This window comes from Trematomus bernacchii, unplaced genomic scaffold (assembly GCF_902827165.1).
Source record: "Trematomus bernacchii unplaced genomic scaffold, fTreBer1.1, whole genome shotgun sequence".
Taxonomy (NCBI): Eukaryota; Metazoa; Chordata; class Actinopteri; order Perciformes; family Nototheniidae; genus Trematomus; species Trematomus bernacchii.
The window spans coordinates 2,697,664-2,725,494 of NW_022987797.1; the positions used below are offsets into that span (position 1 = coordinate 2,697,664).

The 27,831-nt window shown below is 40.7% G+C and overlaps 1 protein-coding gene across 1 annotated transcript in view; it reads left to right on the forward strand.

Annotated features, from left to right (window-relative positions):
* ripor3 (RIPOR family member 3) overlaps positions 1 to 27,831 on the forward strand; it is a 90,801-nt gene that overhangs the window by 5,534 nt on the left and 57,436 nt on the right. The window contains exon 2 of the mRNA XM_034149933.1: positions 19,677 to 19,769. The gene's annotated coding sequence lies outside the window, so the exon portion shown is untranslated. The remainder of the gene's footprint in view (positions 1 to 19,676; positions 19,770 to 27,831) is intronic.

The following is a 27,831-nucleotide window of genomic DNA, read 5'->3' on the forward strand; positions in this document are numbered from 1 at the left end:
AGTAATAGATTAATTTATTTTCTTCTCAGAGTGTACCAGAATGCGTAGTTTATATGTTAGTATTTCAAAAAATCTCCTGGGGGATTGTGTGTGTGTGTTCTTGCCTACTGTATGGTCTGAGGTTCTGTATCTGTATTAATCTTGTGTATGACAAACAGCTGTTGCATTAATCATTTCTTAACAAGGTGTGATACACATAATTATCTGAGGTGGCTGTTGGGTGTGTGTGCAGATTTGCAGCCACAGTGATTTATAGCAACAAAGCAGCTATATTCCCTGATGCCTTCAACACCATTTATTACACACACACACACACACACACACACACACACACACACACACACACACACACACACACACACACACACACACACACACACACACACACACACACACACACACACACACACACACACACACACACACACACACACACACACACACACACACACACACACACACACACACACACACACACACACACACACACACACACACACACATTCAAATGAGTTGCATGACATCATCTAATATCTTGTGAACGTACAGATTATCCTGCCCCATGCTTGGTGACCTCCAGGTCTTGAACCCTCTGGAGTAATGATGAACTGAGAGAAGAATCCACAGCAGGATGACATCCACTCCTGTAGCTCCACATGAGATCTTCTTACATTTTTATAAGACTGGATTTTAAGTGTTTATTTTTGGCAGAAGAAGGTTTCATGAAGCTGTTCAATTGCTAAGAAATAATAAGTGTCAATCAGGGAAGTAGTCCAGCAGCACAGATGTAATGGCAGCTCGGTACTGAGACAGCAGATTAACAGCAGACACGTTTTCAATTATGTCTAGGAACATACCTACTGTAGAGGCCATGTCCTTCCAAACCAACGACAGAACAACCTGTACATAACTATACTATTTGTGTCTTTATGACTGCAAACCAAACAAGACCGTGAGAAAAACAAAAAAACAGCCAGTTAGCTTAGCTTAGTAAAAAGATTTGAAACAGGGGGAAACAGCCATGTCTAGCTAGTTTATTAGAATATTGTATAGTTTGTTTAATCTGTGCAAACACTGAAGAGTAAATACAGTGAAATGTGGTTTTATTTGGTGTTATGTCCAGGATAACGTAATGTGCCATAGCAAGAGGTGCTGCTGGATGTATTTTTTTACATTAAAAAAGAGCAACGCTAGCTGTTTAAGCTAACCTAGCCTGTTTCTGGCTGTTGCCTCATATAAAGCGTAAAGACATACAAGAGGTATCAAACTTCTCACCTAACGCTCAGCAAAAAGAAAATTAGCTTATTTCCCAACATGGCTAACTATTTGTTAAGTGACGAAAGGTTAGAAAACAATCATGATAAATAAAAAAGCAAGAAAACTATCAATAATTCCTTCAAGAGTAGGAGTGATTTCTTTTTCAAATGTGGATATCAGATTTTGGAAAGCAACATTTCTGTCAGGGTTGGGGAAAAATAGGACCCAAATGCAGTAAGAGGACAAAAAAAGGTCAAGTAACAAAAGGCGAGCTTTATTAAAAAGCTGAAAACAGGAAAAACAAGAAACTACTTCACATAAACAAAACCGGGGAGCACGACAAGAACAAACTTAAAAGCAGCCAGGAACATGAACAAAAACGGGCAGGTAACATGGACAAGCATAGATGATCAGGGAACAAGGACATGAAGAGACGACGAACAGATAAGGAGCACAGGGGAAGACAAGACTAAATACACAGAAGGGTAATCACAGGACAAGACACAGCTGGGCAGGGGAGGCAGAAACACAAGGGCAACAGGTGAACACAATCAGACAATCAGACACACCAGGGAAACTAACGACAGGAAGGCAAACACAGGAAGTAGGATCAGACAAGACACAAGGAGGAAAACATTTCAAAATAAAAGGTGGAAAAATGAAAACATAAATCCAAAACCATGACACATTTCCATTGTTCCAGCGATGGAAATATGTTTTCAGTAAAGTATCATATGACACATCTAGTTTTTGATTTATTGTAATAGGACACACAACAAGACTTTTTTTTCCTTTTTTTTTTAATAGTACTGGACAGTAAAGTTTACTGCTAAGGATCCATATAGGAATTCTATACTTCACTACAAGAAGTTGACAACTCTGGAATAGTCAATTTATAGGGAAGATCGCAACTTTGTCCATGTGTCAATTGACTAAAATGGTTAGGTGTTCAAATCGTTAGTCTGTGAATACGACCTGAAAGTCATATTCATGTGTCACATATATTAGATTTAGGGTTTCCTGTGCAGTCAGACACACTTGGCACATTGTAGTTTTTTAACCGTTCACAGCCATTAAGAGGTGGCTCAGTCTGCTCTCAAACATATTTCCTGTAGCAATTCACCGCTCTGTGCTGCCCAATAAAGCAAGATTGCAGTCAAAACCTCTCTATTAATGATCCTCAGTCTTATAGTTTCTTACTTTTTCTCACAGCATGGGTGAAGGCTCAGACTACTCCTATTGACCACAATTAGGATAAGCTTTTATTAGCCAACAGTTTAAAATAGTTTAAAATAAATAACTTGGTAAGCATGATGCTGAAGTAACCAATCAAAGAGTAAGAAATTAGGAGTTTCATTTCAGTTAAAAGCAAAATACGTCTTTCTTTTCTGTAAGTATGAGTGTTACTGGGACCAGAATTAGGACGTTGTTTTTCCACACTAATCCCTGTTTTCTAGACAGAAATATCTTCATATGGACAAATATTTAATGCTCCCTAGTATTGAATATTTACTAAATACATACACAAGTTATTAACTTAAAGGGGCCCTATTATGCTTTTTGGAGTTCTCCTTTTTCTTGTAGTTTGTTATAAAGGTTTTTGTGCATGTAAATGGTCTTCAAAGCCTACATTTCTCAAAGTTCTCTCCAGAGGGAGTTTCTCTCCTACACACTTCCCATTGGGCTCCTTTGTTACTTCTGTAACATAGTGACATCACTAAGTAACACTCACTCTTCTATTGACTAATGCCGCATTTCCACTACACGGTCGGCCTCGGCCACGCTCGGTACGGCTCGGTACGGCTTGGCCGCGTTGGGCCTTAACAGGGCCGACTCACTTCATGCTGCGCTTCCATTACAGTTTAGGAACTGGGGTAGTTACTATAGTAACGCAGTGTAGGCGGAGCCGTGACGTCATCTTCAGTGAGAACTCCAGAAAACACAACACAGCCGTTAGCTGTTAGCACTCAGAGCTCACAGCTCCTTATATATGTTCAGAAACTCGACAAAAGTTAAACAAGTACACACCACAGACTGCCTGTGTCATGGTGAATACAGTCGCTGCTTTATTTATGTCTGTATAGGCCGTTGTTGTGAGTGTGGACGGTCGGGGCATATACTGCGTTAGCTTAGCCAATCTCCATCTAGAAAAACACGAATTTTAAAAGGTTTTTCGCCTGCCGTCTGTCTGCAGACTTGACAAAGCATTAATTCATGGTTTTTACTAACCGGTATCAGTATGTTGTTACTTCGGCATCATTTTGAAACGTGTATTACAATTAAATCACGGTCAAATATGTCCATCTTGTTGTAGTTGGAGCCCTCTTGCCAGCGCTCCTCTCTCTAGTTTAGCATACTCAGCCCGACTCAGCCCTGTTTGTTGGCCCCGATAGAACCACAATTTTGTCGGGCCAGAAAAGAGGTGAAAAAGTGGCCCCGGGCCGGGCCGGGCCGTAACTAGGCCTAGTGGAAGCGCAACCAAAAACGGGTACGGCACGACACGGCACGCTTAAAGCGAGCTCCCCGCTGTAGTGGAACTGCGCCATAACGCTCCAACACATTGCTCATGATAGGCTAAGGGGCAGGACATCTTTAAGCGGTTGACCAATCACAACAGAGCCAGCCAGCTAACCAATCAGAGCAGACTGGGCTCTGGTTTCAGACAGAGGGTGAAAAGAGGTGCTGCAGTACACAAAATACAAATATGAACCTGAAAACGTTGGCTACAATTCTTAAATGCTCCTCTTACTGTAAATTGACGTCTTACTATTAACAGTCTGGTAATGTCATATATCATATATATTAATATGATTTTTTATTGCACAAGTACTTTATCTTTTGTGTTTCTGCTGATAATACTTCTATACTTTAACATATGTGTTTTTACGTTATGGTATTAAGTAAGATATGTGAGCACTGCCTCTGCCACTTATATTCTCTGTCTCACTCCAGGATTAAACCCCTAAATCGTTCTTAAATGTGTATTTTATTTGACCTATTGTCCCCACGCAGAGAAAGAAAATATTGGTTTAACAGAACCATCATATGGGCCTGACAGCTCACTCAGTAAATCACAGACCTCCGGGGGTCCAGTCTAATAACTGGAACTCAGCCCCATCAGTCTGCCTCTTTATTCTGTTGAATAAACTACAGCGCAGGGGAATCATTCACCAACTACTCTTACTTTTGTTTTGGAAATATAAATAAACCTCCTAAATAGACGTTTTCTTGTCCAGCTGTTGCAGCTGTTGCAGACATTTTAACTTCTTTGTGTTGGTATGTATTTTCAAATGTGACTGTTATACTTGTTTGTTACTCTTTTTGAAATGTGAATAGTTAAACTGCCATGAGTAGTTTCCATAAAGCTCAAAAGACCATTTGACTTTACTTTTTAAGTTGGAAATGGTTGCCCCTTTTCTAACCAGAAAGCTGTGTTCTCGCATTCTTAAATGCAATATCTCACAGTAGAGAGAATACAGCGTTTAGGCACTTTTGCATTGGCTTCACTTATCAGGACCAGAGGTTACCGCTTGAATAAAGCAAAGTTTGAAACACTGAAACGCACACACACTCACATGCACAGAGACATGTACTACTAACTGGCTAGGACTCACACAGATGCCAGAGAGTCACACGTCAGTCCACACTTTAAGGTCAAACTCTGTTGAGTTCATCCAGGCTCCACATGGATCTACAGGCCCCACGAGTCCAGTCTGACACAACACACTGCTCTCTGCTTTCAACACAAGCAACTGATCAACAGGGTCAAAGGTCAAACCCATGTTCTTATCCATGACAGGTCAGCAGTCTGTTTAAACCGATACAATCAAATGTTGTGTTGATATGGCTAGTTTCTTATTTCTACATAGCAGACACAGAGCATTACTTTGGAGTTGTGTTTGGGTCCACTTGATGAATGTAAGTCGAATTTAATTCTCTCTTTTAGCTCTGTTTTTGGTCTCCACCATCTACTGAGGGTAATATCTGTCTCTTTAGCTGCTAAATGCTCCACATTGTTCCCTAGTTAGTGTGCTTTTCTATTTATTATTCTATCTATAGATTCAACAGAGACACCATAGTAATGTTTTAACATTATCAATAGTATTATTATAATACAAATACAGATTACAGTCACTTTGAGTTCACTGTCAGATGACTCAGAGTTCCGACCCTCAGGATGGCTAAATGCACAGATATGCTGAACTCTGTGCTAATTGTTATTAACACATAGCAGAATAACAAACCTTAAGGTAGCAGCTTCTCGTGTTTAACCACCACAGACAGTTTAATCAGTTCAAGCTTTGAATTATTACAAACTTTGCCGATCATATCTGCTAATTCTTAAACATTAATTCGACCATTAAAATGGAACTTGTCAGTTGTCTGGTTTGTGTAGTCTGCGCAATCGCAAGTTGTCTAAATTTGTATGTGGTTCCAGAATAATAACATCTGATAATAAGTAGTTGAATTTTACACATTGACTTTTACAGGAGCTTGAAATAAGGATTCTGGATAACTTTTTTATTTATTTGAGTGCCAAGACGAAGCAGATCTAAATGGTTTTGCAGCTTAGCATCTGGTTTTTGCTATACCTCCTGTAAAGGGAAGGGACCTGGAAAAGATAAAAAAAAACATATATTTTCTCAAGCTTCACACAAGAAGATAAAGTGCAATTGACCTTTCTCAGGTTAAATGAATAACAAGTGCTGTGGTTTTGGACATATTTTCTTTGCTGAGTTGTTGCTGAGTTGGGACGCCCCCCTACAAGTGTCATTTGTCTGAGTAAAATGCTCCGGGCCTCAGGAGGCAGAAAGAGAATTTCCATTTCACACTTGGCTGAAACTCCAGATTGGCTTAGCTCACCCAACAGAGACCTTTCAATGGCCTACATTATGCCAAGTAGATTCAATCATGCAAGAGGAAAAACAGTATGTAGCTACACATTTATACTTTAAGCATTTGGCCGAGTCAGAGTGAGTTATACAAAATGAAAAAACAAGAATAAATCATCATATTCTTATTCCAAGTGGCCTGATAACAAGAACAAGTTGCAAAATGCTAAAACATTTCAGAGCAATTCAGGAACCCCTCAATCCTGGCAGTATTGCAGTTTTCAAACGAGATTATGTTCCTGCTGAGCTACAGTGTTATTTCACATGCTGTGCCACATATATGCATTCTCCCTTTTCAGGTATCAGGTTCCACTGATGCAAAGCAAAATATGTTGGCCGTTGGACAGAAATGCATAAATTAAAGCAAAATTATTCAGACGCAAGGGTTAAAGGAAGTTGAAACGGAAAAGTTGAGGGACATTAGGACTTTAGGTCTGAATATGAAGTATAGAATTCCCAAATGTTCTATTGATAATCACTGCCATGTGCGGAATATATGTGTGCATGTGTTTTGACTCTAATGCTAGCAGTATTCTTCTTGTCCGCATACTTTGTGTTCAAATGGCAAATTAAAAAGTAGATCAACTAGATGACAAATAATGAGAACATCTTTCCTGTGTAAGACCGTGCATCTGTACTGTAGTCCTTAAGAATGGAGACGTGTGCTGTTTCTGTTGTAGGTCAAATGTAATTATCATTTCATGGTGTTTGGCAATGTGTAGGGATTACATTTGTTCTCTTTAAGGGATTGTCTAGAATCTCAACTGTTTTACAGAGTGGTGCATGAATGAGTCCTAAACCCCAAAATTAGTTTTTACCAAATCCGGTTCCCTTATCATGAAGTCAACGTTTTTTTTCGTGTGTTTGGTCAGATGCCTGATATAAGATCTGTGCTTATCACAAGCCTAACAGATTTTCACGTTATATTCTATGACATCAAAAACATCATTAAATACATCACTCATGATTGTTAAACCTTATTGTGTTTTAAAAAAGGCTAATAAGTGATTAAATGACTGAGACAACTAAACATCATCACGCCAAACTTTAGCCACCTTTAGCTTAGCGGTGCTGAGGTGAACACATGCGACTGTGAAGTTATTTTTATAGCTGAACTTTAGCTTTGAACTTCTAGTTACGCTTCAGAAAGCATGAAAATTGTGTTAATATGTGAAGATTATCCCGCTGTACAAAACTTCTGAATATTATTAAAGTGTGCTTGAACGCTTGCTCTGCTTACTCCGTGTAGGCCTACTAAATACGTCATCACTGCACCACACTATACAAAATATTTGTTAGCAGGATCTTTGTGTAACTTGCAGGTTTCATGCAGTGCAGTGTTGTGTTTGTATCTTAGAGTGAAATCTGTTCTTTGCTACACTGAACCCACTGGCCTCTTTCCCTCACTGGGTATCAAATAAAACACACACTCTCTCACACACACACCCACATACAAACAGCTTCATGCTGTGATCTTTATTGTTTTTATGACCTGAGAATTTCATAACATTTTGAAAGAAAAAGACTAGTTGTGAAGTATGATGTTGCAGGTGGATGGACACGTGATAAGTGAACAGATGAAGTCTGAATACAGGATTAACAGCCTCTTGCTTTGTTTAATCTTTTGCCTTTTTCTGACACATTCAATGCAGTTTAAACTAAAACACATTTAGTCAGGTTTTACTGGTGACACTTGTTCTATTTCTGTCCACACCAAAAACCTAGTTCTTCTGTTTGTTCCAAAGAAACCAGAAATAAACTGCACAACTTCCACATTTTGAAAACTATTGGAAAACAGTTAGGGTAAATCTGTTTCAGATCACAGAAGATCACCATATCCTTATAACTCTCCCACACACCCCCTGCCGGAAATGCCTCGATTGGACTCCTTTGTTTACTTTTATAACATAGTGACATCACTGTGTAACACTCGCATTTCTATTGGCTAACACTGCAACACATTGTACGTGATAGGCTAAGGGGCGGGACATCTTTAAGCAGTTGACCAATCACAACAGAGCCGGCCAGCTAACCAATCAGAGCAGACTGGGCTCTGGTTTTAGACAGAGGGTGAAAAGAGGTGCTGCAGCACAGGCAGTATGAGAAAAATAAAGCATGTAAACATGACATAGTATTGCACAAAATGCAAATATATACCTGCAAATGAGCAGTTTCTCTCAAGAAAAGTTAACTTTAATGCCATAGTTCTACATGTAAAAAAACATCGCCGCACACATTATTATATTTTTTAACAGAACGGAATGTACTTCACATGGGTTTACATCCCTGTGTAGGTAAAAGCTGTGTCTCAGAGGGGAATTACTGTAAGAAACATGTCTAACGGCTGTAAGGACAGACTAAACAGAAGCACAAATCACAGACGCTAGATTCATCCTGCTGTTTCAGGCGGGACAAATCTCAATGCAACTATAAATAAAGGACTTTACCACACAAAGTTCAATAGCACATTACGGTATGGACAGGTACAAAGGGATTAAGTGTATCATTCTAATGAAATTAATTAACATATCTTGCAAAAACTGGTAAACTCATTCAATCCTATAAGTAACTTTCTGGCAGTAGTTTAGCGTTGTGTAAATTCTGAACTGCAGTAACAGCTGTAGGACCCTCCGGTACCATAAAAACTTGCAAAGTGCATCCTTCCTTATCTTCTGCAGAACTCATCAGACTGTGGCCCCGGGGCAGATTTAATTACAGAAGCGGCTGCTTGTGCATAATATTAATCATTAGTCCAATAACATCAGCCTGAGATTGAAAAACATGTCGGGCTCACTTTACCTGCGTTCTTTTAACAAACTAATGAGCCTATACAGTAGCTTTTTATTTATAGCTGTGTTTTTTTTCTTGTGGTCTACTTGAACTGTGGTGTCAGTTCTATCAATCAAGACAGTTAGTATATAACAATTAATATTGGAGCAGTAGCCATCATATTTGTTTTTACTTTAAACACTTTGAGATGACAGTTGAGATGTCCATTTCAAGGAATCTTCTCATCATGGAGTGAGAAATACAATTCCTCCATCCTCGCATACCTCTCTCAAATCCATGTAGGAGGAAACTAAAATGTGACTTAACTCGTGGGCTTATTAACTTTAACTGAACATTTTTTTTTTTAAATCTGCATCCTCTGCATTCTACAAGATGCTTATTGGAGCAACTTTCAACATGCTTGGATCATTTTAACATTTTATACATGCATGCTTTAGCTGCAACTGTAAAACTAAAGGACTAGGACTGAGATTATTTGTGTTGATAATTATAATCTCCATCATATTGAGTTCACTCTGGCTAATGCAATAGACACTGGGATATATTTTAGTCATTACTGTATAATGCAACTCACTTTACTTTTGATTTGAAAAAAAGCGTGAATTAATGAATTGATGGAAAGATGTGCAAAGGGCCACAACTAGCCAAAAATCACCTGTGTGACAAGTTAAGGCTGTCAGCAAAACTGAATCAAGAGGAACAACAAAATACATGTTATGAGCATGATCAGGCGAAAAAGGGCTGAATCACTAAAGTTGTGTTGCACAAACCTGACCTGTGTGTGAGGAGTTAAGGGCAGGTGCATATAGAGAGTGGCTGATTAAAAATAATGAGGTACATGTGTGCAGATCAGGTGACTGATGATGGCAAGAAAAGCTGAGAGCTACTGCAAAATGATTGAATTGGAACACCGTGACATATAAACTACCGCATCTAAAAATATGAGCCTGTTGTTGGCCTCTGTGTACAACAACTAAAAAACAACCATTCTTGGAGCGTAACAGATAACATGTAATGGGATAATATCATCAGGAAACAAAGAAAAGGTAACTGTGTAACTGATGATAATCTAAACGCCTAATTCAACTACCTTGATCCTAAAAAAAATAAAAGATTAACTTTGCAGGTTTTGACGATTTTTCAGTTCCTGGTGGAGTGGCTTTTTATCCAGCTTCCCTCTGAAAACAAACAGCTCCTTCAGATTTCATATCAAACTGCCACAGCTCTTACTCCTGGTTGATTAGATTCATTACAAAATAAAAAGACCTACAAGTCAAATAAGACAGCTAAAAACGTTGCTTTTTATCCCTTCAAATAAAGCACACACCAGTATTTTCCCCATTTAAAAAAAAGTTCTTTAATTGGCCGCATAGATTATGCTAATTTAACACATTGGCAAATTCAAAATGTGTCTGTTAAACCAGGGGTTCCCAACCCCCGGTCCGCGGACCGGTACCGGGCCGCGGAGGTGTTACTGCCGGGCCGCGAAATAGCTGTGAGTTTATCGTAATATTTGCAGAATTATAAATATATAAAAATATTTTATCATAATATTTTTTTCAAAAAGTGTTTAATTTTCGCACCTATGCCACCAGTCATATTATTTCATCCAGTAGCTAGTTAATCTTTCACCAGAAAACCGTTGAAAATGGCTTTTATGATGTTCCGAGGGATTCGGCGGCTCAGCCTAAGGTCTCAGCCTCTTGTGCGCACGAGCATGTTACCGGTGCGCCAAGTAGGAAGAGGAGCGCACAGGAGACAACCGTTTGATTGCAGACTGTTATGTTTATGTGGGGAAATGGTGGTGCATACATTATTTGAGATATATTTCAAACTCGGACTTCATTTTAAGGACATGTCGGCCAGGGGTGTAGAGCTATTTGTTTAAGCACTGGATTGGCAAAACAGGAGAGTAAACCAGTATGCCTTGATCTATGAATTAATGTCCGGGACTCTCACGATCTGCTGCCCGCAGCTGTTTTATAGAAGGAAACCCTCCTTCATGAAATGGCTGCAGCATCAGGAGGCAGCGGGACGTAGGCCTATACTCGGTAAAGAGCTGTGCCTTTTTACGCACCGCCTTCGCTGTGTTTAACTTAATCAGAACAGTTAAGAGTGACTGCAGGCTGCTACGTGTTAACCACACACACATCTACACACATCGAACTGCCCGATTACTCCCCCTTTTATTAGTTTTATGAAGGAGATGTCCAGTCAGTCACCAAGGCGCATGATGTGTGTGTGTATGTGCTCTGCTCAGCTCAGCTCTGTGTGTTCGGTGTGTTTGTGTCTGTCCGACACCGGCATATATGCGGCTGTTCCCAAAATAAATTAGTTTAATCTTAATCTCGATGCTAAATGCTGTCGGGAGTGCACCGGAATGAACGACATTTTCCCAGCATTCACTGGATTATCCGTAAATCATACAAACAAAACCAAAACGTTGATTTATCTGTTTTCCCGTTTTGGTTTAAAAACTGAATAACGTCGGTTTTTTGGTTTTCCGAAAAACCAAAAAACAACACCGGTTCTTTTTTAAACTTTGTTAATATGTTTTGGATGCATATTGTTCTAGTATTTGTTCAGGCTGTTACATACAATTAGCCTCTGTTGCTACCTGCTGGTGGTGAGTAAATATTAAAATCAGTTAAAATTGACAACCGGTCCGCGATTTTTTTTTAATGTATCTACCGGTCCTTGGCACAATAAAGGTTGGGAACCCCTGTGTTAAACCACACATACACATACACACACACACAGTGAGGAAAAGTTGCAGAGCAGCGATTGGACGAAAGTGTGTGTGTATATGTGTGTGTTCAGCATGTTTAGGGCTCTGTTTAAATGGTGTTGACAGCAGGGCTAATGGAGGGGAGGACCGTGGAGAGTTGCTATGATTACAAACCCAGAACTTCTCTCCTCCTCCTCCTCCTCCTCCTCTTCTACTTTCCATTTCATCCTCCTCCTGTCGCACGCATAAAGGTCCAGACACACCGGGCCGATTTAGACTGTCGATAGATGTCTGGCCGTCGATGAGCGTCGTGTCGCCCTACTCAGATTGGTGTGTCCCACACCGTTGTGTCTTTTCAGCCGTGCCGACACCTTTTGGCCGAAAACAATCGGCCACAGGCTGTCGGTCAAATAAATCACTCTGATTGGCTGTTCAGCTAGCGAATCAGTGCATGAGAAGAGAAACGGAAGTGAGGGACCCAAACAAACGATTAAGAAGGCACACACAGACGGCTATTCTTTTTCATTTTCATCTCAGCTGGACACAAGAGTTTATTTTTCATCATAGCGATCTGGAATGAAGAAACCGAAGACCAACGCACACGCTATTTGTTGTTAGTTTATATCACGCAGTCTGTTCTTCTTCTCTTGGTGTATCACGCAGTCTGTCTTCCGGTTGTTGCCTATTTTGAACGACGAATACACACTACCACCGCCTGCTGGTAGGAGAGTTATTGCCACTCACGCATGCGCAGTTCGTACGTGCTACTTGGCCGTCGGCTGAAGTCTTTGCGGTGTGTTCCAGTGCGACTGTTGGCCAAGACGCAGGAGACGTGAGGCGACACAACAGTCGTGTTCCGTCGGGACGTGTTCTTTGGTGTCAGTTTGGTGTGTCTGGGCCTTAAGGTGGGGTGTGTTGCTTTACGTCCTCCAAAAGATCATTTAGTCTTGATATCACCGTACACATGAACCTCTCATCCTGTAGGTGGTATGTGTGCTCAGTAATTTCCCGCAATAAGGTCCCACACTGCTGTCGTTTCCTATCTCTTGAGGACTTTGAGTGGTTACCACTGTTCTTGGAATGGGTGTCCTCCGTGCAGTCAGGGGTGTTGGGGGTGTCCTCCGTGCAGTCAGGGCTGTTGGGGGTGTCCTCCGTGCAGACAGGGGTGCTCGGGGTGTCTGCCGTGCAGACAGGGGTGTTGGGGGTGTCCTCCATGCAGACAAGGGCATCCTCTAAGGAGGGAGTGATTGAATCTGTTTGGGATGTAGTTAAGCAAATAACATCCAGATAAAACAGATGGTTTTCCCTGTAGGTCTCACTGAGACTCTCCCAACCACAACCCTCAATTGTGTTGAACACCACACAAAAGTGAGTGCAGGGCAGTAAATGTCTTTGCCAGTCTTGGCAGGTACATGATGGACTGATGGAACCACGGCCAAAAGACACCAGGTGTGTGGCTGATGTTGTCAGGCTTTTCACACAGAACACTCCTTTTTCTCGTCCTGTGACGGCTCCTTTTAAGTCGAGTGACCGAAAGTGTCTGTCCAGGCAACACATCCTCACTCCCAGGTCGGCGTATGTTGACGTTATGTCAAGGTCCCCTGTGGTCTTTTTCCAACGCAAGGGAGGCGGCCCTTAGCGTACATTTTCAACTTTCCGGGATGTCCATAGGCTTCTATATAGCTCCCTTAAAGTATGTTGTAGACGACTTGAGATCGCGAGCGAATGCGGCCATTCTCTGCTGAAGCATACGTTGCGAGACTGCATTGCATTAAAAACATTATGCTCTCTATATATTGTCTTTATTATGCTTTAACCTGTTAACCTGTTAAGCCCTGAGCCTGTTTTTCAGGTCTCAGGCTCGAAAATGACATTCCCAGAACAAATGACCATATCTTCCCTTCTAAAAGGGTTAAATTAATAATCTTTTTTCTCAAAGTAATGATAAACCTGTGAGTTGAATGTAGAAAAGTCAGAATCAATATAAAATGTAAATTATAGTGTCCGTCCAAAAATTCTTTTTTACTTATAGTGAAAACTACCCTTGGATGATGGGTTAGTAGACTAAAAGCTTTAGGAATCCAAAGTACAACATATAATAAGTACCTTGTATCAAGATTGATGCAAAACAAGTGACATTTGACCTTTTTTAGAGAGATTTAGCAAAAAGAAACCACTTCTGGTGTCATTTGGGTGGATTTTCCATATCTCTGGCCCCCCTTGCTCGATTTTGATGGTTGACACCTCTTTATGACCGTTAGAGCCAATAGAATCGAAGGGGGAGTCCCCCACACACACGCATTGTGAAAAGAAAAGGTGGGGGCTTCGCGCATGCAGTTTTGCATCAGAGCGAACCTATATCTAGCTCTGACATCTGGAAACGGAAAAGCAGTTTTATTGCTTATGGATTATCAGAAATCATTTCAAAGGGACACAGACACATTAGATTAACCTATGGATTAACTTCAGCAGCATTTTATCATTGTAATGCCATTGAAGACCACTTTGGAGAGACTACAGAGCCAAGGTAAAAATGTTAGCATTTTTAGCTACCTAGCGTCACCTGTTTTGATGTCCGTTTATGCTTATAACGTCGCGATTTTGTATAATTCAGTGATAATGAGGGTACCCATCGATTCTGTGTCACCTCACGATGTGAAACGATGTCATGGATGTAGAGAAAAGATAAATAATAAGGTTTTGTGAGTGATATTCGGTGCAGTAATCTGTTAGCATTTTTAGCTCGTTGCTAATTCAGAGGCTCAGTGTTAGCATTGTGGGTTTTCTTTTGAAAAAAAAAAAAAAAAGATCAGTTAGATGAGTTTCTTCTCGTTACATAGATATAAAACATTCATAGTTTATTAAATGAACATGCCCTCAGACACTGTTTCCTGCAAGATGTTGCGGCAGTGCCCCGGTACCGGGGCACGCCTCTGAATTAGCAACGAGCGAAAAATGCTAACAGATTACTGCACCAAAAATCACTCACAAAACCTTATTATTTATCTTTTCTCCACATCCATGACATCGTTTCACATCGTGAGGTGACACAGAATCGATGGGTACCCTCATTATCACTGAATTATACGAAATCGCGACGTTATAAGCAAAAACAGACATCAAAACATTTGGCGCTAGGTAGCTAAAAATGCTAACATTTTTACCTTGGCTCTGTAGTCTCTCCAAAGTGGTCTTCAATGGCATTAAAACGATAAAGACGCTGCTGAAGTTAATCCATAGGTTAATCTAATGTGTCTGTGTCCCTTTGAAATGATTTCTGATAATCCATAAGCATTAAAACTGCTTTTCCGTTACCAGATGTCAAAGCTAGAGATAGGTTCACTCTGATGGAAAATTACATGCGCAAAGCCCCCACCTTTTTGTTCCAGAATGAGTGTGTGTGGGGGACTCCCCCTTCGATTATATTGGCTCTAACGGTCAGAAAGAGGTGTCAACCATCAAAATCGAGCAAGTGGGGCCAGAGATATTGGAAAAAAAAACATTTCCACCCAAATCACCTCAGAGGTGGAGTGTTTTTGGCTAAACCTCTCTAAAAAGGTCAAATGTCTCTTGTTTTACATCAATCTTGATACAGGGTACTTATTATATGTTGTACTTTGGATTCCTAAAGCTTTTAGTCTACTAACCCATCATCCAAGGGTAGTTTTCACTATAAGTACAAAATAATTTTTGGACGAACACTATAATTTACAGTTTTTTACTATGTTCAATCTGAATTTTCTTTAAAATGAAAAACATCTATATTGTTCTGACTTTTCTACATCCAACTCACAGGTTTATCATTACTTTGAGAAAAAAGATTATTAATTTAACCCTTTTAGAAGGGAAGATATGGTCATTTGTTCTGGGAATGTCATTTTCGAGCCTGAGACCTGAAAAACAGGCTCAGGGCTTAACAGGTTAAACAGTGTCTCGGGCTTTGGCTATAGGGCGGCTCAAAGTATTTTGTCTGGCCGTTGTGAAGACTGCTTTGTTTATTGTCCTTGTTTTTGTTTTAAATAAAGCATTTTCAATCGAGACATGCCAAACATGTGACGTCATATGGCGCGTCGCATCTGCGCACAGGGAGACCCCGGGGCAGCATTGCATTAAAAACATTATGCTCTCTATATATTGTCTTTATTATGCTTTAAACAGTGTCTCGGGCTTTGGCTATAGGGCGGTGTAGGTACCATATCTGCACGGCCTACCAGATCAGCACGGGGTCCGTTACGCTTACTAATGACGTCACGCATTGGCTGTACGGCAACCCAAGAGGACATTTTACACGGCCAAATTCCGGAAAGAATATTAAAAAATAACAATCGACAGTGAATGTATGTTAGTGGAACTGTGTCAGGAAAGTGAAGTGTTAATTAATTAATGTTATTGAAGAACTGAAATACATAAAATTGAAAGTTAATATGTATCATATCCCTCCGAAATATGGTCGTAGACTTTACTGATGATTTAGAATGTATTGAAACTCCAGACTCAACGTAAGAGCTTGTACCTCTTCTGGGGGTGCTAACATTTAAACATAAACTTTATTCTTTACTTTCTCCGTCTTTATGATATCAGATACCGTCATGTTGTTTCCATAGCAACAACAACTTCCTGTCAACAGCTCCTGTTTCACCTGCTTAATACAGTTATCATCACTGCTACTGTGGTCACATCGGGGACCCGTAACATTTACAATAGTTGAGATGTGAAGGGGGTTATGTTTTTATGTCTGTGTTCTGGGTTCCTGCAGTTTTTTGAACAGACAGTACACACGTTCAGAAGATGAACATTATTATTGTGTGTGTGTGTGTGTGTGTGTGTGTGTGTGTGTGTGTGTGTGTGTGTGTGTGTGTGTGTGTGTGTGTGTGTGTGTGTGTGTGTGGTGACTCAGCCTGGTTAGTAAAAGATTATTTCAATCTCTGCACACCTGCAGGAAGGAAATGGTACACATATTCAACATTAATAATTTTGCAGGAGTAATTGTAATACCTCCGACATACACTGTGTCACCTCTGGTGTACCCCAAGGGTCAGTCCTTGGGCCACTGCTCTTTTTAATTTACATGTTGCCCCTGGGACAAATACTGAGGAGCTATAACATCAGCTTCCACACATATGCTGATGACACACAGATTTATTTCCAAACTGCCCCGGATAAACATCTGGCACTTTCAAATGTCTCAAGATGCCTGGAACACATACACCACTGGATGAGCAACAACTCCCTCCAACTAAATAGCAGCAAATCAGAGGCCATTCTGATTGGAACACCACATCAAACACAAAAAACTGATATCCCTCATATCAGCATCAATGGCCACTCCATTCCCCTCTCCCCGCTTGTAACAAGCCTACAGTAGGTGTGAAACTGGACTCATCCCTTTCATTCCAAGCACACATAAAGACGGTCTGCCAAGCCTCATCCTACCACCTAAGAAACATCTCCAAAATGCGACACTCCCTCACCAAACCGGATGCAGAAAAACTGGTCCATGCCTTCATCACCTCCCGCATTGATTACTGCAATTCTCTGCTTGCAGGCCTTCCAGCAAAAACCACTCAGAGACTACAATATATACAAAACTGTGCCGCCCGGATACTCACAAAAACACGCAAATCAGAGCACATCACCCCCATCCTTCACTCACTCCACTGGCTCCCTGTAACACACCGGATCAACTACAAAGTCCTCATAATGGTCTTCAACGCCATCAACCACACTGGCCCCACCTACCTACAGGAACTGCTAACCAGAAAACATTCACATACCTCACGCACACTCAGGTCAGACAGCTCCAATCTCCTGGCTGTCCCTCGGACAAAACTGGTCACCATGGGAAACCGTGCTTTCTCCTCCCTGGGTCCACGTCTGTGGAATCAGCTTCCAGAGAACATACGGACCTCAGCATCACTCTCAGTTTTTAGGAAATGCCTCAAGACCCACCTGTTCCACACCACATTTTACTGACTGTCCTTTACTTTATTTATTTTTTTAAACCTTCTATGCTCTTAACCTTTTATTTTTATTTTTATACTGCCATATTTTATCCAATATGCTCCTTTAGATAACTTTTTACTTATTGTTCCTTATAGCTTTGTGAAGCACCTTGAGATGACGTTGTTTTTAAAGTGTGCTATATAAATCAAATGTATTATTATTATTATTATAATACCTTTCATAAATCTTTTTTCCTGCAAAATCTTTCCCTCACTGATGGAATAAGAGCAGTGGGGCGTTCTGCTGAAGCAATGGTTCTCCATCAAATGGGACATGTTTTATGTCCCAAATCTGAGAAGGACAACATGATTATTTATTTGCCTTCTTTTAGTCAACCTTTGAAATGTTTGACAGTTTAAAAGCTAACATCAATTATAAACTCACCTCTTTTGCCAAAACATTTGTCCTTCTTTGTTGATACAAATGTGGTCTTTGTTTCCTCCTCATATATGCTCAAACTATTGTTTAAATGTTCTAGACATTTAAACTGACGAACTTGTCTGTCATCCATCCTTCCTCTTCTCAGACCCGCGATTGGCCGATCTTCCCGCGTCCCGCCCACCCCGACCCTTTCCGAGCGCTTCCGAGCTGCTCCGATTACAACGAGAGTTACAACGAGAACGTGACGTCATATTTACACTAGACGGATCCTTTCTAGCCATAACCGTGTTCTTTGGTGTCAGTTTGGTGTGTAGCGGCCTTAAGAGAGACATATTAAGAGAGGAAGACAGTCAGCTTTGCACAGACAGAATGATGTCTCTTTATCTGTTTGTTGTCCACAGGGACAGAAACACACAGAAGCCAATAATAGATGGATGAAGAGAAAATGCATTATTTCTCAGCTGTGAAAATAAAGAGGCTGTAGAAAGACTCAGACAGAGAGAGAGGAATGATCGTGCGTTCCAGACAGAGACAGATAAAAAATGTGGACAGACACACAGCGGCCATATTGGATTTAGATCAGACTCAGTTGGGAAATAGAAAGCGGAGTGGAGGTAAACAGACAGCATTTAGTCATCCTGTCAACACTTACATTCTGTTGTGTTGATCTATGACTTTCTTCAATTTTTTCCCCCATTAAAGGCATACAGTAGGCTACCTAACCAACAAAATGACCATTAATATATAAATGACTCCTCTTGAACTTTTGAAGTAAGGTTTTGTTTCTTGAGCCACGATGAACGGAGACTAGGAAAATAGAGAAAGGTCTTGATGTCTTGAAATAAATGGGGGCCAAATTTGACTTCAAATCTTTAGAAAACATTGGTTGACACTCACACAACTCCAATGGGTAATGTGCTGGGATACAGTCATTCATGAAAAAAAAAAAAAAACACACTCACATACAAAAAAAAAGAAAGATGTACTCACAATATTGCTTTGAAATTATTTTAAATCGGATTTAAAAATGATCGTATACGATACTTACGCTAAGGAAAACATTGTCTGTTCCCCTGCGTACCAACGTCTGGAACTGTGACGACATCAAATTAACTTTAAATGACGGCAGAACTGTTCGAGGTTTTCTGTAACTATCCAAGTTTGTTCACATTTGCTTTTCCATGAACCAGTCTTTAAACACTGCCAGATCCCATACTGTGTTCCTGTTTTTACTTCCTATATTCCTATTCCTAATGTGAAAGTTTTTTTCACAAGTGAAAGTGTTTTAAATGTTAAGGTTTTAGCAATAGTGCATGTGTTTCAGAAGTAGTGAGCATATGACATTACAATAATATAAACAACACAAAGAGTAAAAACAATAGAAAGTAATACAAGATAAATGTAATATTTTCTAAAAAAGTATGTTTTTAAAAGACCAGATTCACTGCAATTCAACAGAGCCACAATATTTCAAATTGATCCTAAATTTAAATCAACACCTCTCAAAAGCTGAACATTACAACCTTTATGAAAATATTATTTGTTTCAGGACTGTTTGATGACAACCAATTGACTAAGGCCTGTTTTCAAATTCAGAAACCAACCAGTATTTCTTATCATTTCAGTGTTTTTGCCAAGATGAAGTGAACCCGGCAGAACCTGAGCCCCGACAGCAACACAGTTTGAATGCTTTCATCAGAAGAAAAAACAACATAAAAGTAAGAAACTTATGTTTGGTTGGTTCTCTGTGAACCTCACTGTGCACAATCCATGTTGGAGGACAGACTCCCGACAGTGTGATATGATTTCCTAAAACTCAAGATAAGGCTTCTTGTCAGTTCCTTTAGTTAATCTCTCTGTCTTGATGATGCTGCTCTGATGAAAGTCTGAAGGTTGTTTCTGATAAACATAAACACCCAGGATTTAAAATGTAATCCACATCTGGATTATCCAAAGTTATCATGGACATTGCTCACATAGTTCCACACTGTGCTGTTTATTGATGAACATAATAAGATCAGGAGTGTGTTCATCAACTTGTCAGTAGACACAGATGTGGACTGTCACTGTGAATGTGTGTGTACGTGAACATCTAAGTGCATGGGGGTGTGTCGGAAAGTACAGATGTTTGTATTTTTTCAGGATTTAAGCCAGGTGTGTGTGTGTGTGTGTGTGTGTGTGTGTGTGTGTGTGTGTGTGTGTGTGTGTGTGTGTATGTGTGTGTGTGTGTGTGTGTGTGTGTGTGTGTGTGTGTGTGTGTGTGTGTGTGTGTGTGTGTGTGTGTGTGTGTGTGTGTGTGTGTGTGTGTGTGTGTGTGAACCCAGATGTTTGTGTCTCCTCAGGAATATAGAGATGTACACTGTGTGTGAAGAGTTTATGTCAATACATTTAGGAGATTAAGTTACTTTAGAGTCTTTTAATCTTTGCTCTTGCTCGGCTTAAACACACAGGAACTGTGGATATCACTACATAACACACCACACAGCGGGGAAGAGGGGGGAGAAGGGGGACACCAGGCAGGGGGAGAGGAGTGAAGGGAGGTCTGCAGGGTGAGTTAAAAAGGTGAGGGTAAACGAATAGAGGTAAAAGAGAGTGACAGAGACAGGATGGAGAAAAAGATGCAGAGATAAAGACATCTGAGAAAATTGAAAATATGTGAGAGGCGATGTGAAAAATGACTGAAACATGAAGCCAAAGAAAGGACAACTGCAGAGGAGGACAACTCGTCTAACACACGTTCTCTTCACTCCTTTAAACTACTTTTTTGGTACATTATTTCCTGTGGAAGAACTGAATGTAATCGGTCCGCCTCTGTCATTGTTTCTCATTTTTGTTCCACTGTCATCAACCTAATTTCCAGCAGCAGACAACTGTAAGAAGAAGAAAAAAGGTTATAAAGAGGCCCTACGCTTTTTGTGTTTCCCTTTCCTGTAGTGTGTTATTTATGTTTTAGTGCATGTAAATGGTCTGCAAAGGCTAAAATCCCTGTGTTCCCTCCAGAGGGAGTTTCTCTCCCACACACTCCTTTGTTTACTTCCTGAACATAGTGACATCACTAAAGTATTTAACACTTGCACTCCAACACATGTGATAGACATCTATAAGCGGTTGACCAATAACAAGAGAGCGGGCCAGCTAACCAATCAGAGCAGACTGGGCTCTGGTTTCAGACAGAGGGTGAAAAGAGGTGCTGCAGCACAGGCAGTATGAGAAAAATAAAGAGCTTTTTGAACATTAAATGTGAACATGTCACAGTAGAGGCAGTAATAGAAATATGAACCTAAAAATATATATTTAAATATAATAAAAAACACAATTTGAGTGTAAGGCATTACATTTATTTTGTAGTGCCAATACTTATACAGGGACCTCATACTGTTCTCAGCACTAATGTTGTTGTAACCATAGTTCATATGAATATACATTTCAGTGATTTCGTTACACTTGCTTCAATGGGCAGTTGTGGGTACACTAAGGAAAAGTATCAGAATCCATTTGAAGTTTGACATATTTTGGTGGGCTTTCACAGTTCTTTGGGACAAATATGGTCAAAGATTTCCCAAAAAGTGGAGCATTTGAACTCTTAAAACTTTTTCTTAAAACTGTTCTGAGTTTGACCTCTTCCCCCTCATTTCTTCCCTAGATCACTTTTTATTTTTCTCTCCAAACTAACTCTAAACATTTTGACAGAGCAGAATGGAAGCTGTTAACAAAATGTGAGTTCATTACTATTCCACTCACATAAAACAACAATCGATCAGATTTCTTTAAAAACAGAAAGCCTCAGTTGTGGGCAAAGGTCTAATGGATGTTAATAGTTAAAGTTGATTATACAAAAGTTATGTGTTTATCTAGCAGGCAGTGACACAACCAGGTAAATTCACCACACTTTCAGGAAAAGCCACGGACTGGGAGACTTTAATATTTTATTGAAAAAAAGACACATAGGCTACAATCAAAAAACAGCTGCGGGTAAAATTGACCCGTTGGCGGTTTAAGTATTGTTCTCGACCTCCATCTTTGACCTTCAGAAGTTTTGTTACCCTGGTTCAAGATCCCCTCACTCCTACAAACAGAGAACTTGTTGGCACTGTGAGGCGTTTCCAAGGATAAACAGTAGAAGTCAGTGATGCAACATTAAACTGGATAAAGAAGAATAAAACAGATGTCCGTCCACACCCTTGACTTTTGATGTGTTTATTAAAGCCAACCCTTCTTCTCAAGTGCATGTCAGTCAGCCCAAGTTCATTGAGTTGGCCAACACATTTCAAATTCTGCAAGATTACCCTTGGTTACACTGAGCTCCTAGCTGTAGCCCTCAATCCCAATCTCAATCTTTATTTATTTATATAGCACATTTAAAACAACCTTCAGTTGACCAAAGTGCTGTACAGGCAATAAATATTAAATAACACAATGGGAGTACAATAATAAAACAATAATTAAAAACATGATAAAAAGCACAATAACTAGAAATTTAAAAAACACATACAAATGTAAAAATGTAATGTTCAACTAGTATTAAAAGCCAGTGCAAAGAGGTGAGTTTTTAGCTGCTGTGCGTGTGCGTGTGCGTGTGTGTGTGTGTGTGTGTGTGTGTGTGTGTGTGTGTGTGTGTGTGTGTGTGTGTGTGTGTGTGTGTGTGTGTGTGTGTGTGTGTGTGTGTGTTTCCATCCAGAACAGCATAGTTCTTCACCCCGGGGGGACTTAAGTCAGCTATGACCTCTGACCCCTCCATAATGTTTCTACTGGGTATGAGCCCGAGGTGACGAGTGGAACTGGGAAAGAAACATCTTTGAGATGAACAAATGTTTTCATTTATGACAAGCTTATTTAAAGCTTTTTCTTCTCTCTCTCTCTTTCCCTTTCTCTTTCTGTTGTCATGCTGGGGAATCTATTTGATCCAACAATTTATGGCACCATAAACCGAGGGATTTGTTCGTTTGCTGCTCTTAATACGATAAAAGATGTTTTGTGGATTCTGTTTACTTGGAAAGGGGCAAAGTCCCAGAGGAGCATTCAAAGTAATTTAAAGCTGTCTTTCAATGATCACAGATCATCTGTGAGCCAGGGAGGGGAGAGAAATTAGTAGAGGAATAAAAGGATTGAAAGACAAACCACAAATAAAAGGGACGGATGGGAGGAGGAACAAAAGATAACGAAAAACATCTTTCCACCGTCGGGGAGACACAGGAGGGATCTAGGGGGCTACAAAACGAGGGGAGAAACACACACACATAAACACACACACACATACACACTCAGACACACACAGACACAGGCTTTTGCATCAGATGAATGCATTCATGGTGAGTGTCACATTCCTGGTTTTGAAAAAAAGATGGCAAAGTCCTAAAAAAAACTTTAAAACGCACTATTCTTAAACCAAGTCAATATTTTCGAATGAGTCAGATATCGACCCAGTGGCGTAACTATTGACGGTGCAGCCAGTGCAACGCACCGGGGCCCAGAGCCGGCCAGGGGCCCATGTACATTTAAAAAAAAATTTAAATATTCTTTTTAAATCTTTTTTTTTGGGGCCCCCAATGGCATTGACCGGTTCACGCAGTCTTCAAAGTAACCAAGCAACCTAAATTAATTTGTAATTTGTCTGTCCAATGACCTTGCTCCCTTTCATGTCATGTGATACCTTGCGTGACTAGCGAACCGTTTAATCAACCTGTACTGTACTGTAGCTAGCAGCAGCAAGTTCGGTAGCATTATAAAAAATGTAATAGCTTGCATTTATAATGTACAGCAAACCAAAGCACAAGAGCAGCGCTGAAAAGAGAAAGGACTAGAGAGAACAAGGAGATGTAACAGCTAAACTGACAAAATTAGACGTTTTTTTTTGTCATACATCGTCCTCGAAATCGAGCGCTAACGTTAGCAATGTTGACGTGCAGCGGCAGCCGGAGCCGGAAGCTAACGATAGCTCACCACCATCATTGCCATCTAGCTCCACAAGTGAAGCTGTATCCGTCGCCGTGGCTGTGCAACCTTCTTCTCCAGCCAGCCAGGAGGAGAGGCTGGATTTGGCTGTGCCCGGCAGTGGTCCAACAGTTCCCCCAAGGGCCCCGACCGATAAGGGACTCTATGGCGCTATTGAGACCCCCGACGCCAAGATCAAAAGCTATATTATAGCAACCGGTCTATGTAGGCCTACCGGCCCATTCCCCAGAGACAAACATCAAGGAAACAGGTTTAATCCTCTTCTTAGTTCGCTGTGCCGTTGTCAGGCTGTGGTGGTCTGAGGCCAGGGCAGGCTGTTGTTGATAGCCTATACATGTGGCGCTTCTGAGTGGTTGTGTATGTCCGTGCGTGTGTGAGCGCATCAGTGCGCTTATGTTTGGTAACCATGTAACGCCACTGTGTCGACCCTACACATTATGTCATTATCAGTACTCCACATCAATGTTTTACATTAACAAAATGTTTTTTATCTCTATCTTCGCACATTGCACATATGCTTCATACTTAAAGGGCCCATGTCATGGCCATTTCTACTGATCATAATTCCATTGTTGTGGTATACTAAAATAGATTTATACTGAGCAATTTTCCAAACTCACATTGGTTTCTCATACAGCATCTCTGTAAAGTATGTGTATTCACCGGTATTCACTCTCTGTCCTAAGCGGCTTGTTGGAACTCCTGCCCCCACCTCCCTGTGAGCCCAGTGTGCTCTGATTGGTCGGGACGTTGCGAGGCTCGTTGCGAGGCTCGTTGCTGCGATCTGCTGCGAGGAGCGGACAGGCTTCCGGGTCGGCGATACAGCTAGAACAAGCGAAACTCATCCTGAGCACACACAAACACTCACAGCCGAAGTAAAAACAATAAGTGGGGCTTGATATTGAGCAATCCCAATTTAGCAGCCCGAAAAACGTTTACCCATTGTGATGTCTTTTATACATGAATATGTGTCCCCGGTGCGTCGGGGAACTCACGCAGCGTCAGAAAATAAAACCCTCTCTCTTTTCCTCCATACCCAAATCTTTTAAAAACGGGTGTATAACGAGCGGATACAGATTTGCTGCTGATATGACGTCAAATTGGCAGCGGACCCACAGAAAGTTGCTATCAGAAACAATGCCTGACGTGTTTTGGACATAATCTCGTCTTTGTTTACATTAGCAAGCCTCGCTAACACTCAGAGCTAACCTGTACTGTAGAGCACATGTGTTTAAAAAGCAGGAAATAAAAAAAGGAACTCACCTTGTGATAAACCCGCAAGAGAAAAAGCATTTGAGCTCCATACTGTTTCAGAAATAATCTTTGATGTGGTTTTAGAACAGGATGGCGTTTAATAACAGTAGAATTTAACTTTATCTCCGGTAGAATTCTGATCAGGCATTAGCTCCGCCTCCTCTTTTTTTTTTCAAGCTAAGGACCCAAAATCCGCGTTTCTCTAACAGGGCTGCAAAAGAGGGGTTTGAGCAGTATGAGGCATGGCTACAATGGGTGAACTGTTTGGTATTTTAAGCAAAAAACTTCACAGACATGTTTTGTATAGGTATGGCCCTACAATATATTTTTCCAATATAGCATAACAGGTCCACTTTAAACAGTCGTGGTAGATACCTTGTTTGTTTTAAACATCATAAATACACAAACAACAATGAATACTTACAGGTTGTGTACCCGAATCTCCCGCTGGTCCAAACAAAGTAGGAACAGCATCGTTCTTCAGTGCCCTACGCTGTACATATCCGGCATGAATCGCTGAAAGGTTTGTGAAGCTTTGTTTCGTGAAATGCTGGCAGAGGGTGTGGCCTCTGGGTATTCACACGTCACAGTACCCAGGAAGTAAACAATGGAAAATGAGAAATCTCCAACGAGGCGTTTTGTTAGAGTTGTACTCGCTGCAGGGTGTACTTTGAGGGTTTTTGACTCTGCAGACCGTTTACATGCATAAAAACCTTCATAACACACAATGGGACGGGTAATAACCGGAAAAGCATGACATAGGCCCTTTCATGCTTTAAACTTTTGCACATCTAAATTAACATTTTCGTCAAAAAAACCTTTTTCAGTTTTCAACAGATGGAATGAACAAAGGGGCCTGTGTTTGGGTAAAAACATTATGTTTCATTCAGTTTGACAACATGATATATAATTGTTAAAAGGATGATCATAATGATCATTTTCAGTGTTACACAGTGATGTAGTTACACTCACCGGCCACTTTATTAGCTACACCTTGCTAGTACCGGGTTGAACCCCCTTCTGCCTTCAGAACTGCCTTAATTCTTCGTGGCATAGAATACGTTGTTTAAATGCCTCAATGCATTGAGTTGCTGCCATGTGATTGGCTGATTAGATATTTGCATTAACGAGCAGTTGAACAGGTGTACCTAATAAAGTGGCCAGTGAGTGTATGTCATGGAAGTCAACAAAGGAGTAAAATGGAGTGTGGGAGAGAAACTCCCACTGGAGGGAACACAGGGATGTTTGTAGACCATTAACGTGCACAAAATCCTATATAACACACTACAGGAAAGGGATAACCCCAAAAGCATAATAGGGCCTTTTTAAGCTCCACTTTTACAACATAATAGATGCAGTTTGGATTGACCACTGATTATGCTCATTTCATTTGATCAGATGTTAACATTCGTAATGGGTGGGTTCTTGATTTTTGAGTTTTCCCAGGATTCTGGAGGACTGAATCTGTCATCACTTACTAACCTGTGTGCTTGAAGACTCTGGCCACACTGCAACTGAAGGAAGGAACTTATTATTATGCGAGGAAAAACCAGGCGATTAAAGTGGAAATAAGGCTAATCACTCCGAGCTGAAGGAGAGTGATTACCAGATTACCAATGAAACCATAACCCACTGTCACTCCACCACACCCTGGAGTGTGTGTGTGTGTGTGTGTGTGTGTGTGTGTGTGTGTGTGTGTGTGTGTGTGTGTGTGTGTGTGTGTGTGTGTGTGTGTGTGTGTGTGTGTGTGTGTGTGTGTGTGTGTGTGTGTGTGTGTGTGTGTGTGTGTAAACATTGAAGTGTTTAATGTGACATAAGTGTGCAAATGTGTGTGCGTTGCCGCCACAGACGATGTACAGGCCCCTTGTGAGGGTCTGTTACATGCTAATAGCTCTGTACCATGCCAGACACTCTTTTACATACACACACATTCACACACAAACACATACACAGACAGAGGCCTCCGACCTCCCACCTCTTCACCACATGGGACCCCGTAAATCACTTGCAGGTCAAGGCTAATTTCTTAAGACCAGATCTCCCCCATTACTTTCCTCCAGACACCCTTCAAAACACACACACACACACACACACACACACACACACACACACACACACACACACACACACACACACACACACACACACACACACACACACACACACACACACACACACACACACACACACACACACACAATGTCATCCGTCTTCACCCTTCCTGCATTCTTCATCACTAGAGGAATGAACCTCCCTCCATTCAAATTTGAAGCACATGCCACAGATATTATTAATGTTAATAATTACAACAATAACTTGCGTTTCTATGTATTTTTTACGTGCTCTCAGTTGCATTTACACAAGTGTCTGTCAGTCATTTTCAATCAGAGTGAATCAAGAAGCTGCAGCAGCACACCTCCAGACAACAGCCAATCAGTGAAATCAGCTGGTCTGGGGCTAGTCTGAATGAAAACAGCAGGATGTAAAGATAATGAAAATAAATGTGAACAATATCAACCAAAGAAAAATGAAGGAATCTGTGTTTTTTTGGAAAATGAAATTAATACAAAAAGG